Below are 12,102 nucleotides of genomic sequence, written 5' to 3' on the forward strand. Positions count from 1 at the left end.
CTGAGAACATAGCAGAACAGACCAGGACATGCCCGGGCAAGCCCATCGCCTCCCTAGCTCCCACCCCTCTGACCTAAGTTAAATGTTACAGGCTGCTGATGTTTAAATGGACCAATCATGTGAAACCGCGCCAATTCCTCCCCCAGCCCCACTCCTTTTCTATAAAACCCCCTAGCTTCCAAGCCTCGTGGTCGAATCCACTGTCTCCTGTTGTGTGAGATACGTTTCGACCCGGAGCTCCGCCATTAAAAAACCTCTTGTTGTTACATCAAGGTGTTGTGTTCTATTCGCGATTCTTGGGTGCACGCCGAATCGGGAGCTGAGTGGGGGTTTCCCCACTGAGTTCTTTCATTTGGAGGTCCCAGCGAGATCTGCGTGACACCCAGGAACCCCGAAGGACCCCTTGGAGGTGCGTTTGTTTGTGTGAGTCTTGTTATGTTGTCTGTTGTCTAAGTGTCTAAGTGTGGCACTGCTGAATTTGTGTCTTAGTTTTTCAGTTCTGAGATTGTGGGTTTGAGCCCCACCTGTGTTACCAGTTTTGGTATTCTGTATTCTGGCAGCTGCCACTGCGGACCGTAAGGACCCTAGTGGCTGTGGGAAGACGACGGTCTATTTCCCCACAGGCTGCACCCTTGGAAGACATTCCGAGGGAGACCCTGGAGTGCCCGGGGTACGGAACAGTCAGGAGGACCTGGCTGTTGCCTGGCAGAGTGAAGAAGAGTGAGTGCTCTTCCTGCCAGAGGAGTGGAGCGGAATCCCACTCCATCAGAGGTAGCGTTTGGCTGGTTGTGTAAGTCCAGACGCAGACGAGTGTGCTTGGATGTCTTAGTGTTTTCCGTCTCTGTCATTGTGTTGTGTTTACTCTTATTCTTCACTATGGGACAGACCGTGTCTACTCCTTTATCTTTGACTAAGGACCATTGGACGGACGTTAGGGCTAGAGGACAAAATTTGTCAGTAAAAGTGAAGAAAAAGCCATGGATGACTTTCTGTTCCTCAGAATGGCCTGTTTTTGGAGTAGGTTGGCCAGCAGAAGGAACTTTTTACTTACCCACCATAAGGGCTGTGAAGGCCATTGTTTTTCAGGAAGGACCAGGGTCGCATCCAGACCAACAACCGTACATCATGGTATGGGAGGACTTGGCACGCTACCCACCCCCGTGGGTTCGCCCATTCCTCCCGCCTCTCCGCCCTGGCACCAAGATTCTAGCCATCCGAGAAAATGGTGAGAAAGAGAAACCGAAACCACCGCTCGGGAGAGATGATGATCGCAGCACACCAGTGACGAAACCCCCCAAGATCTATTCAGAGATTGAAGAACCCCCTGAGTGGCCCGATACCCCTCAACCCCCACCTTATGCTCCCCAGCCCCAACCTTCAGCTCCCTCGGGACCCCTGCCTCAGGCCCCGGCCGGAGGAGGGGGTCCCTCCACAAGAACAAGGAGCCGGCGAGGAGTCACCCCTGAGGGGCCTGCGGATTCAACTGTGGCGCTCCCCCTCAGGGCTATTGGGGCTCCCCCTGCCGATCCAAATAGTCTACAGCCCCTACAGTATTGGCCTTTTTCCTCTTCTGACCTTTACAACTGGAAAGCTCATCACCCCCCTTTTTCAGAAAACCCTGCAGGACTCACTGGGTTGGTTGAATCATTAATGTATTCACACCAGCCGACCTGGGATGACTGCCAGCAGCTTCTGCAGACTCTATTCACAACCGAGGAGAGAGAGAGGATTCTCCTCGAGGCTCGGAAAAATGTCCGAGACGAGGCTGGGCGCCCTGTCCAAACTCCAGCTGAGATAGATGAAGGATTTCCGCTAACCCGGCCCCGATGGGATTATAATACGGCATCAGGTAGGGAACGACTGTCCAATTACCGCCGGGTCCTAGTGGCGGGTCTCAGAGGTGCTGCCCGGCAGCCCACGAATCTGGCCAAGGTAAGAGAGGTTATGCAGGGAGCGACTGAGCCCCCCTCAGTCTTCCTTGAAAGGCTCATGGAGGCTTATAGGAGATATACCCCATTCGACCCCACGTCTGAGGGTCAAAGGGCCTCAGTAATTATGGCCTTCATTGGCCAGTCAGCTCCTGACATTAGGAAGAAGTTACAGCGAATTGAGGGCTTGCAGGATTACACCATAAGGGATGTAGTTAGAGAGGCAGAGAAAGTGTATCATAGGAGAGAAACAGAAGATGAAAAGTTAGAGAGAGAGAAAAGAGAGAAAAGAGAAGAGGAGGATAGGAGAGACAGGAGGCAAGAAAAGGTTTTGACTAGGATCCTGGCCGCAGTAGGAGAAAGAGATAATGGAAGAAGAGGTAGACAGTCAGGGAACCTGGGAGACAAAAGGCAGCAGGGACCAAGGAGACCCAGAGAAGGCGGGCAGCGCCTGGAGAGGAACCAATGCGCGTATTGCAAGGAAATGGGCCACTGGAAGAGCGACTGTCCGAAAAAAAAACAAGAGGTAAAGGTGCTTTCTCTTGGAGAAGATGAAGACTAGGGGGAACGGGGCTCGGCCCCCCTCCCCGAGCCTAGGGTAACTTTAGAAGTGGAGGGGACCCCTGTGGACTTTCTAGTTGACACGGGAGCCGAATTTTCAGTACTCAAAACACCTCTAGGAAAAGTAAAGAAAAATGAAAAAACCTTGGTGATCGGGGCCACGGGACAAAAATCGTATCCATGGACCACATCCCGAGTAGTAGACATAGGGCGAAATCGAGTAACTCATTCGTTTCTAGTCATTCCAGAGTGTCCTATGCCTTTATTGGGGAGAGACTTACTAACCAAGTTAAAAGCACAAATAACTTTCACCTCTCATCGACCAGAGGTTTTCTGGGGAATAAAAGCGCCCCAGACTCTAGAGCTGTCTTTACAACTAGGGGAGGAATATCGACTTTACCAAAATAAAGTAAAGCCCCCTGAGGGATTACAGGACTGGTTGAATCGATACCCCCAGGCGTGGGCAGAGACAGGAGGAGTGGGGATGGCAAAACTGGTCCCCCCCGTGGTGATTGAACTTAAGTCCGGGGCCACCCCTATAGGGGTCCGACAATATCCCATGAGCAGAGAAGCTCAAGAGGGTATACGCCCCCAAATTAACAAACTGCTCCAACAAGGGATTTTGGTCCCATGCAAATCCCCTTGGAACACTCCTCTACTTCCAGTAAAAAAACCAGGGACCAGGGACTTCCGTCCAGTACAGGACCTTAGAGAAGTCAACAAGAGAGTTCAGGACATACACCCCACGGTGCCAAATCCTTATAACCTCCTCAGCACCTTGCCACCTGGTCGGACATGGTACACAGTCCTGGATCTCAAAGATGCTTTTTTCTGTTTGAGGTTACACCCCAACAGCCAGCCCTTGTTCGCTTTCGAATGGCGAGACTCCGAGAGTGGACAAGCCGGACAGCTCACATGGACGAGGCTGCCTCAGGGATTCAAGAACTCGCCCACTTTGTTCGATGAAGCCCTACACCGAGATCTTGCTCTTTTCCGAGCCAATAACCCACAGGTGACTCTTCTGCAATATGTAGATGATCTGCTCCTAGCTGCAGAAACACGCGAGGACTGTGAAATTGGGACCCAAAACCTCCTGGGCGAGTTAGGTAAGCTGGGGTATCGGGCCTCTGCTAAAAAGGCTCAGTTATGCCAGATAGAAGTGACCTACCTAGGATATGTCTTGAGAGATGGACAGCGGTGGCTCACAGAAGCCAGAAAACAAGCTGTTATGCAGATCCCGGCCCCAACCACTGCTCGCCAGGTAAGAGAGTTCCTGGGGACCGCCGGGTTTTGCAGACTCTGGATTCCCGGATTTGCCACACTGGCAGCTCCCTTATATCCACTAACCAAAGAGAAAGGGGAATTCACCTGGACCAGAGAACATCAGCTAGCCTTTGAAACTCTCAAAAAGGCACTGCTGCAGGCTCCGGCATTGGCCCTGCCAGATTTAAACAAACCTTTCACCCTATACATTGATGAAAGAAATGGAGTGGCAAGGGGAGTCCTTACCCAGGTTTTGGGACCATGGAAGCGCCCGGTAGCCTACTTATCAAAGAAACTGGACGCTGTGGCCAGTGGATGGCCCTCCTGCCTGCGAGCGATAGCAGCCACGGCTGTGCTAGTAAAAGATGCTGACAAACTGACTATGGGCCAGAATGTTACTATAGTGGCCCCACACTCTCTTGAGAGCATCATCAGGCAACCACCGGACCGCTGGATGACCAACGCCCGAATGACGCACTACCAGAGCCTATTGCTGACAGAGCGAGTAAGTTTTGCACCCCCAGCCATTCTCAACCCCGCCTCCTTACTACCTGAGGCTGACGAGGCCCCTGCACATAAGTGTGAAGAAATACTGGCAGAAGAGACTGGAATCCGGCCAGACCTCACAGACCAACCTTGGCCAGGGGCGATGACTTGGTTCACGGACGGAAGCAGCTTTGTGGTAGAAGGTAAGCGGAAGGCTGGGGCGGCAGTAGTGGATGGAAAGGCTGTCATATGGGCCAGCAGTCTGCCGGAGGGTACATCAGCTCAAAAAGCGGAACTAATCGCATTAATTCAAGCCTTAAGGCTGGCAGAAGGAAGGGCTCTTAATGTCTATACCGACAGCCGGTACGCTTTTGCCACGGCTCATGTACACGGAGCAATATACCGACACCGTGGACTGCTGACGTCTGCCGGCAAAGATATCAAAAATAAAGAAGAAATTCTCAGCTTATTAGAAGCTGTTCATTTGCCCCATAGGGTGGCAATTATCCATTGCCCAGGACACCAGAAGGGAACTGGGCCCGTTGAAAAGGGAAATCAAATGGCAGACCAAGAAGCTAAAAAAGCAGCCCAAGGGCCAATGACTCTGGTGGTGAGAACCCAACAGCCCGCTGCTGAGGAAATAAATAAAAGAACCCTCACAGAAGAAGAGGGGCGAGATTACTTAGCTAACATACACCATCTGACTCATTTAGGAACTAAAAAATTACTAAAATTGGTTAGTAAGTCCCCCTATTACATTCCTGGATTAAAAGGAATTGTGGAAGAGATAGTAAAAAACTGCCGTGCTTGTGCACTTACCAACGCTGGGTCTAGCAGGCTCCAGGAAGGAAAACGACTGCGAGGAGACAGACCTGGAGCCTACTGGGAAACTGACTTCACTGAGGTGAAACCGGCTAGGTATGGAAATAAATATCTCCTAGTTTTTATAGACACCTTTTCAGGATGGGTCGAAGCGTTCCCCACCAAGAAAGAAACGGCTAATGTAGTGGTCAAGAAGATACTTGAAGAAATCCTTCCCCGCTTTGGGATACCTAAGGTAATGGGGTCAGACAACGGACCTGCCTTCGTCTCCCAGGTAAGTCAGGGATTGGCCAGACAACTGGGGACAAATTGGAAATTACATTGTGCATACAGACCCCAGAGTTCAGGACAGGTAGAAAGGATGAACAGAACGCTAAAGGAGACTCTGACTAAAATAGCCTTAGAATCCGGCGGAAGCGATTGGACAGCCGTTCTCCCTTATGCCTTGTTCAGGGTTCGGAATACACCTGGACCCCTTGGCCTAACTCCATTTGAATTAATATATGGGGCGCCCCCACCCATTTTTATGACCGTAGGGGATAAGAATCGCCCGGATGTGTCTTTCTCTCCTTCTTCTAGTCTTTTGGCTCGATTAAAAGCTCTCGAAATAGTAAGAAAAGAGGTCTGGGAACAGCTAAAAGAAACCTATGTTGCTGGTGACACACAGGTGCCGCATCAGTTTGAAGTAGGAGACGCAGTCCTGGTGAGGAGACACCGAGCGGGAAACCTAGAACCGAGGTGGAAGGGACCCTACTTGGTGCTACTGACAACGCCCACCGCGGTCAAAGTGGAAGGAATCCCCACTTGGGTCCACGCATCCCACGTTAAGAGAGCACCCCCTGGAGTCAGCCATGATGAGTGGACTTTGGAGAAGACTACTAATCCTTTTAAGTTGCGCCTGCTTCGTAAGAGCGATCCCAAAAGACTTCAACCCCCACAGTCCTGTTCAACAAACGTGGGAGGTACTCAATGAGGGGGGTAGGGCTGTATGGACAATCGCTGAGGTACACCCTCTGTGGACTTGGTGGCCTGATCTTTTCCCTGACATCTGTAAGTTGGCTATAGGAGCCCCTCCTGGATGGGACTTGGAGGGGTACTCTGACATTCAGAGGGCACCTTTAACACCCCCTCCGTACGTAGAAAAACATTCGAGAGACCCATGGGGTGGTTGCTCTAACCAAAGGGATAGAAGTATGCTTCGAACCCATCCCTTCTATGTCTGCCCCGGGCCCCACCGAAGTCAGTCCCTCAATCCAACGTGTGGAGGTAAGGCTGACTTCTTTTGTAAGAGCTGGGGTTGCGAGACTTCAGGTACAGCTCGCTGGAAGCCCTCCTCGAGCTGGGACTATATTAGAGTAACAGCCAACTATTCCCTAGCGTCTTATGTACCTGGAGGATTTGACCTAGACGAGTGTACTGACTGGTGCCATCCGCTCCGTGTCACCTTCACTGAACCAGGGAAGAGAGCTCTGGGATGGACAAAAGGGTATACCTGGGGTCTTAGGATTTACAAGGAAAGATATGATGAGGGATTATTGTTCACTATCAGATTAAAAATAGAGACCCCCTACAATCCTTTAGGCCCCCCAACCAAGTTCACACCCCTCACCCATACAATTACTCAGCCTACTCCAGTGATTGCGGACCCCCTTAATATGGCCGCTATCACCCAACCTCCCACTCCTCAGGTACCTCTAACTATTACCCCCGAGATTCCTTCAAGACAGAGGATGTTTAACCTAGTGAGAGGAGCCTTTTATGCCCTTAACAGAACTGATCCAAGCGCTACTGAGGACTGCTGGCTATGCCTGTCCTCGGGTCCGCCTTATTATGAAGGAATCGCCTTCAATGGAGATTTCAACAGAACCAGCAGCCATACTTCCTGCTCTTGGGGTACAGGACAAAAACTGACCCTGACTGAAGTATCCGCGAGGAATCCAGGTCTCTGTATAGGTACCCCACCTTCCACTCACAAACACCTATGCGGACAAATTCAGTCCGTGTCCAGAACGGAAGCTGATTACTATCTTGTACCTTCCCCGGTTGGATGGTGGGCTTGCAATACAGGACTTACTCCCTGTGTATCAACTAAGGTTTTTAATTCATCTCATGATTTTTGTGTCATGATCCAGCTGTTACCCCGTGTATATTATCACCCTGCATCCAGTTTAGAAGAAAGCTATGCGGGCCGGCGGTCAAAAAGAGAACCAATTACTTTAACCCTGGCTGCATTCATGGGAATAGGTATGGCAGTAGGAGTGGGGACGGGAGTGTCAGCTTTGATAGAAGGAAGACAGGGAATTCAGTCTTTGAGGGATGCTGTCAATGAAGACCTAGCGGCAATAGAGAAGTCCATAGACGCTTTAGAAAAATCTTTGACCTCCCTGTCTGAGGTAGTTTTACAGAACAGGAGAGGTCTTGATTTGTTGTTCCTAAAAGAAGGAGGACTGTGTGCTGCCCTTAAAGAAGAGTGCTGCTTCTATGCAGATCATACAGGAATAGTTAGAGACTCTATGCAGAAACTGAGAGAAAGATTAGAGCGAAGGAAACGGGAACGGGATGCTCAACGGGGGTGGTTTGAGTCGTGGTTTGAATCACGACCATCTTGGATAGCTTCTTTAATTTCCGCTGTAGCCGGACCAATCCTTATGATATGCTTAGCTTTAGTTTTCGGCCCTTGTATAATAAATAGAGGAATGGCTTTCATCCAGAGTAAAATTGATACAGTAAAACTCATGGTTCTTCAAAGGCAATATCAACCTATAGTTCAGGTAGATGAAGAGTTAAGGGACACCGACCTCTAAAATTCTATGATTAGAATTAGTCTAAACAGAAGAAGAGGGGAATGAAAGGAAATAAAACTGTAATTCATGTAATGTATGTTAAATAGCCCAAAGAGTTGTTTCTGAGCTTTGAAACCTGGGGCTGAGAACATAGCAGAACAGACCAGGACATGCCCGGGCAAGCCCATCGCCTCCCTAGCTCCCACCCCTCTGACCTAAGTTAAATGTTACAGGCTGCTGATGTTTAAATGGACCAATCATGTGAAACCGCGCCAATTCCTCCCCCAGCCCCACTCCTTTTCTATAAAACCCCCTAGCTTCCAAGCCTCGTGGTCGAATCCACTGTCTCCTGTTGTGTGAGATACGTTTCGACCCGGAGCTCCGCCATTAAAAAACCTCTTGTTGTTACATCAAGGTGTTGTGTTCTATTCGCGATTCTTGGGTGCACGCCGAATCGGGAGCTGAGTGGGGGTTTCCCCACTGAGTTCTTTCAGGACAAGCTGATGATAGCTTGATGGTTTATAGTTATTTGTATACTTTATTTCCTTTTTTAACTTACAGGAGTCCAATCCTTTTTTGGCTCCCAAAAAAGGGACACAAGTGGCTTAAAGTTAGATTTCAGCTGTCTTGAATACACACTGCTATCAATTCTAGACTATTCCTTTACTTACCTGCAGGAACCCTGAGTTGAGACAAGGTTAGATATTGAACAGTTATGTCAACGATACTGACATACTGATATTGGACTGAGGTCTATGGCTCTAAACTACAACAATAATAACAATAATAATAATAATGATAATAATAATAATAACGTGGTTAAGAAATAAACAAGAGGATACATTTGCTCCCCTCTCCACATACAGATCAGCTTGCTTCCTGGATTGTATGTGTATCTTCTTATTCTGGGACTTTAGACAACAAACATTTTGTCAGTTGTGTAAAGTGTAGTGGTTATGATTTTTGTAGAGGAAGAAAATTTCATAGACCAATTGAACAAACACAGAGATGGGCAGATATTTGATCCAGTGTGACAGGCCCTTCAAAAACATCACGCTTCACACTGTAGCTGTTTCCTCCTAAGACTATACGACCAGTGGTACTTGAGATGCCTACAGCTCACTTGAGAAATGCTTTTCTGCAGACTCCCAGGTTGTGATCTGGCATGCCTCTTCCTTCCCACATTCCCACCATCCCTCGGTGCTGCCCTTCCCCTAATGTTGCCCAAAATGAAGTACACAGTAAAAAGCCATTCTCCTTTCCCCGATCTTGATGCCTTTCCTACCTCAAAATAGCATTTTTTACAAACTCGTGAGTAAATTCGTGTCACTGGTGAGGAAACTCACCCTCAGAGTTTGTGATTTCTGGCACTGCTTCCCATAGCCCCAGCCAACTAGTTGGCATCTTCTGCACCACACCATACTTAGCTCATTAACTTGAAAGCACTCAGGGAGTCCAAAACCTTCCTTGAAGTTTTGCAACAGTCAGTTGTTTGCTCTAGAAAGTGACACTAAAATTGTCAATAAACAGTGACCAGTTCTACCAGAAATAAGAATATCGGTTATTGAAGGATAGAAGTCAGTGGCTATCAGCTCAGGGATGAACCAGTATGCAAATGAATTTGACCAGGTCAGTGTGAGCTTGGATCTCTATTTCAAACTCCGTACATGAGTGAATTCCAAGAAAATGAAATACTCAAAGTGAAAAGTAACAAGAAAATTAAATTTATAGGTGTTAGAGAATGTCTCTGTGACCTTGCTCTGAAAAGGGGAGGGAGAAAAAAAAAAAAACAAAACAAGAAGTACAGCGATGAATAAAGTCAAACATTGCAATTCAACATTTATTTGTCCAGTTGCCAAGTGTTGTGGCACATACCTGCCTTTGATCCCTGCACATTAAAATTTCTGTGAATTCAAGGCTAGCCTAGTCTACATAGTGAGTTCTTGAACAGTCAGGGCATATAGAGAGACCTTATTGCAAAAAACCCTGAAAAACATAAATTAATGATGATGATGATAATGACGATAATTTACTTGTAGAGGTGGCATAAATACTTTAAAGACAAACCATAAATATAATGGTAGGTAAAAACTGTTAGTTGGCAAAATTCTCCTGGCATGACAGCATGTATAGGATTTAAAAGACATGAGTAGTACAGTATAATGTTTCGCATAAGTTATCATTAAATGGTAAAATTATTAAGTAAAGCTGAAATGCAAATATCCAAATCAGAATTAGCTTAGTAGGAAATGGATGAGATCTTAGACCATGACATATGGGATCTTTGCTGTGTTAATTAGCTTTCTTTTTGTTTTTGTTTTTTTTTGCCTGCTTATAGGGTCTCACTATGTAGACCAGGCTGTCCTTGAACTCATAGAACTTTTCCTGTCTCTGTCCTAAGCTCTGTGATTAAAGGCATGCACTACGACACCTGGCAGTACTCTTATTTCTTAAACAGAATTGTAAGCATGTCTGGATTCTATCATGGTGGCTTTGCTAGAGGGAAGGCACATGAATGTGGATAACTTTTCCCGAGAACATTATAAATACCAGTTAACGTGCAGTGTTAGCTGCATTATTCATTTCATCCTCAAACTAGTCCTTTTATCCTTCAAGCATCACAAAGAAAACATTTTATTTACATTCTGTAATGCATCCACACGAGCAGTGTTAGGATAAAATATTCATGTAACAGGCAACTAGGCTCATTACTTCTGGTCCAGCCTGTGGCATTGACTGAACACGGTACATAAACTTTTTGGGTCTTTGCTTCCTAATTTATAACATTAACTATGTACATGGGCTCCTTTTATAACTGTTTTGTGAGTTACATTATTGATCTTAAAAACAACATTGTCTTCTGGAAGTGTTTTACTTTAAAAACTAAACAAAAGAGGGAATAACTCATGGGAAATTGTCATATGGAAGTAGTGACTTGAAGGTAGCTTGTGACTGGGGTAAGCAAAGGAGGGATCTTAACTGATGAACTATGCCTGCTAAAGTGTGTGTGAGAGAGAAAAAAAGAGAGAGAGACAGAGAGAGAGAAGAGAAGAGAAGAGAGGAGAGGAGAGGAGAGGAGAGGAGAGGAGAGGAGAGGAGAGGAGAGGAGAGGAGAGGAGAGGAGAGGAGAGGAGAGGAGAGGAGAGGAGAGGAGAGGAGAGGAGAGGAGAAGAGAGACTAAATAGAGCACAAATCCATTCCTATGCAAACTCCCCAATTTATAATTAGGTAGATTTTTGTCCCATCAGGTTCCTTTGTTGCTCTCTATTATTGGACTGTAAAAATGAATTAGTGGGGGGCTTACTTAGAGCCTTACAGTGGCTAGTCTATCTATTTTTAATGGAAATGAAATTGAAAGGACTCTATTAACATGACCATATCTCCACAAAGCAAAAAACCACTCTATAATATTCTTTAAAAGAGCCAACCAATCTCTCCCTGAAGCTATTTTCTGTTGTGTATCTCAACCTTTGCTTTTTTTGCAGTGGAGCCTAATTCCCTGGCACATTCATGAGGCATGCAGATGTGTTCTACAGAAACTTTCACGAAGGAAACATCTGTCAGAATCTTACCAATTATTTGAAGACAAAACACTTTTCTGTACACCAAGGGGAAAATACTGGCATCTTGTTGCTCAAGTGGCTCTTCTTTTAGATGTCTGGTATGCCACAGAAATAGCTATTAATTGCCTCCAAATATGCTAATTGGAGTAAAACTTAGTAAATTATAATTATAATTTCCTTACTAAATTTCAGTCCAGTCTTCTTGGTGGAATTTAAAAAGACAAACAAAGAACTAATGTAGGAAAGAACCACTGGCTGGGTGCTCAGGTCCTCGCAGGGTGGGAAGCACTGTTTCCTTCTCTTATATCTCATCAAAAAGTTTCAGCTGGGCTGGTGAGGCGACAGGGCTGGGGAGGTGGCTGAGTGGTTGAGAGTTCTTGCTGCTCTTGAAGAGGACCAAGATTGATTGCCAGCAGCCACATCATAGGAGTCACAGCCACCTGTAGCTGTGTGGTGGCACATGCCTTTAGTCCCAGCACTTGGAAGGCAGAGGTAGGTGGATTTCTGAGTTCCAGGACAGCTAGAGCTATACAGAGAAACCCTGTCTCGAAAAACAAAACAAAATAAAAACAAAAACAAAAAGATAGTAATTATAAATTGATTTTAATGTTAGAAATTAATATTTAACATTAAATAACAAGGGTATGTTTAAATGAAGAAATAGGCCTTAATATCAGGAATAAGAAAAACCAAAGA

The 12,102-nt window shown here is 46.6% G+C and overlaps 1 pseudogene; it reads left to right on the forward strand.

Moving 5' to 3' along the window:
- The first annotated feature begins 876 nt into the window (after window positions 1–876).
- Window positions 877–6,151, forward strand: Gm47939 (annotated as a pseudogene).
- The last annotated feature ends 5,951 nt before the right edge of the window (window positions 6,152–12,102 follow it).

Source organism: Mus musculus, chromosome 10 (assembly GCF_000001635.26).
Source record: "Mus musculus strain C57BL/6J chromosome 10, GRCm38.p6 C57BL/6J".
Taxonomy (NCBI): domain Eukaryota; kingdom Metazoa; phylum Chordata; class Mammalia; order Rodentia; family Muridae; genus Mus; species Mus musculus.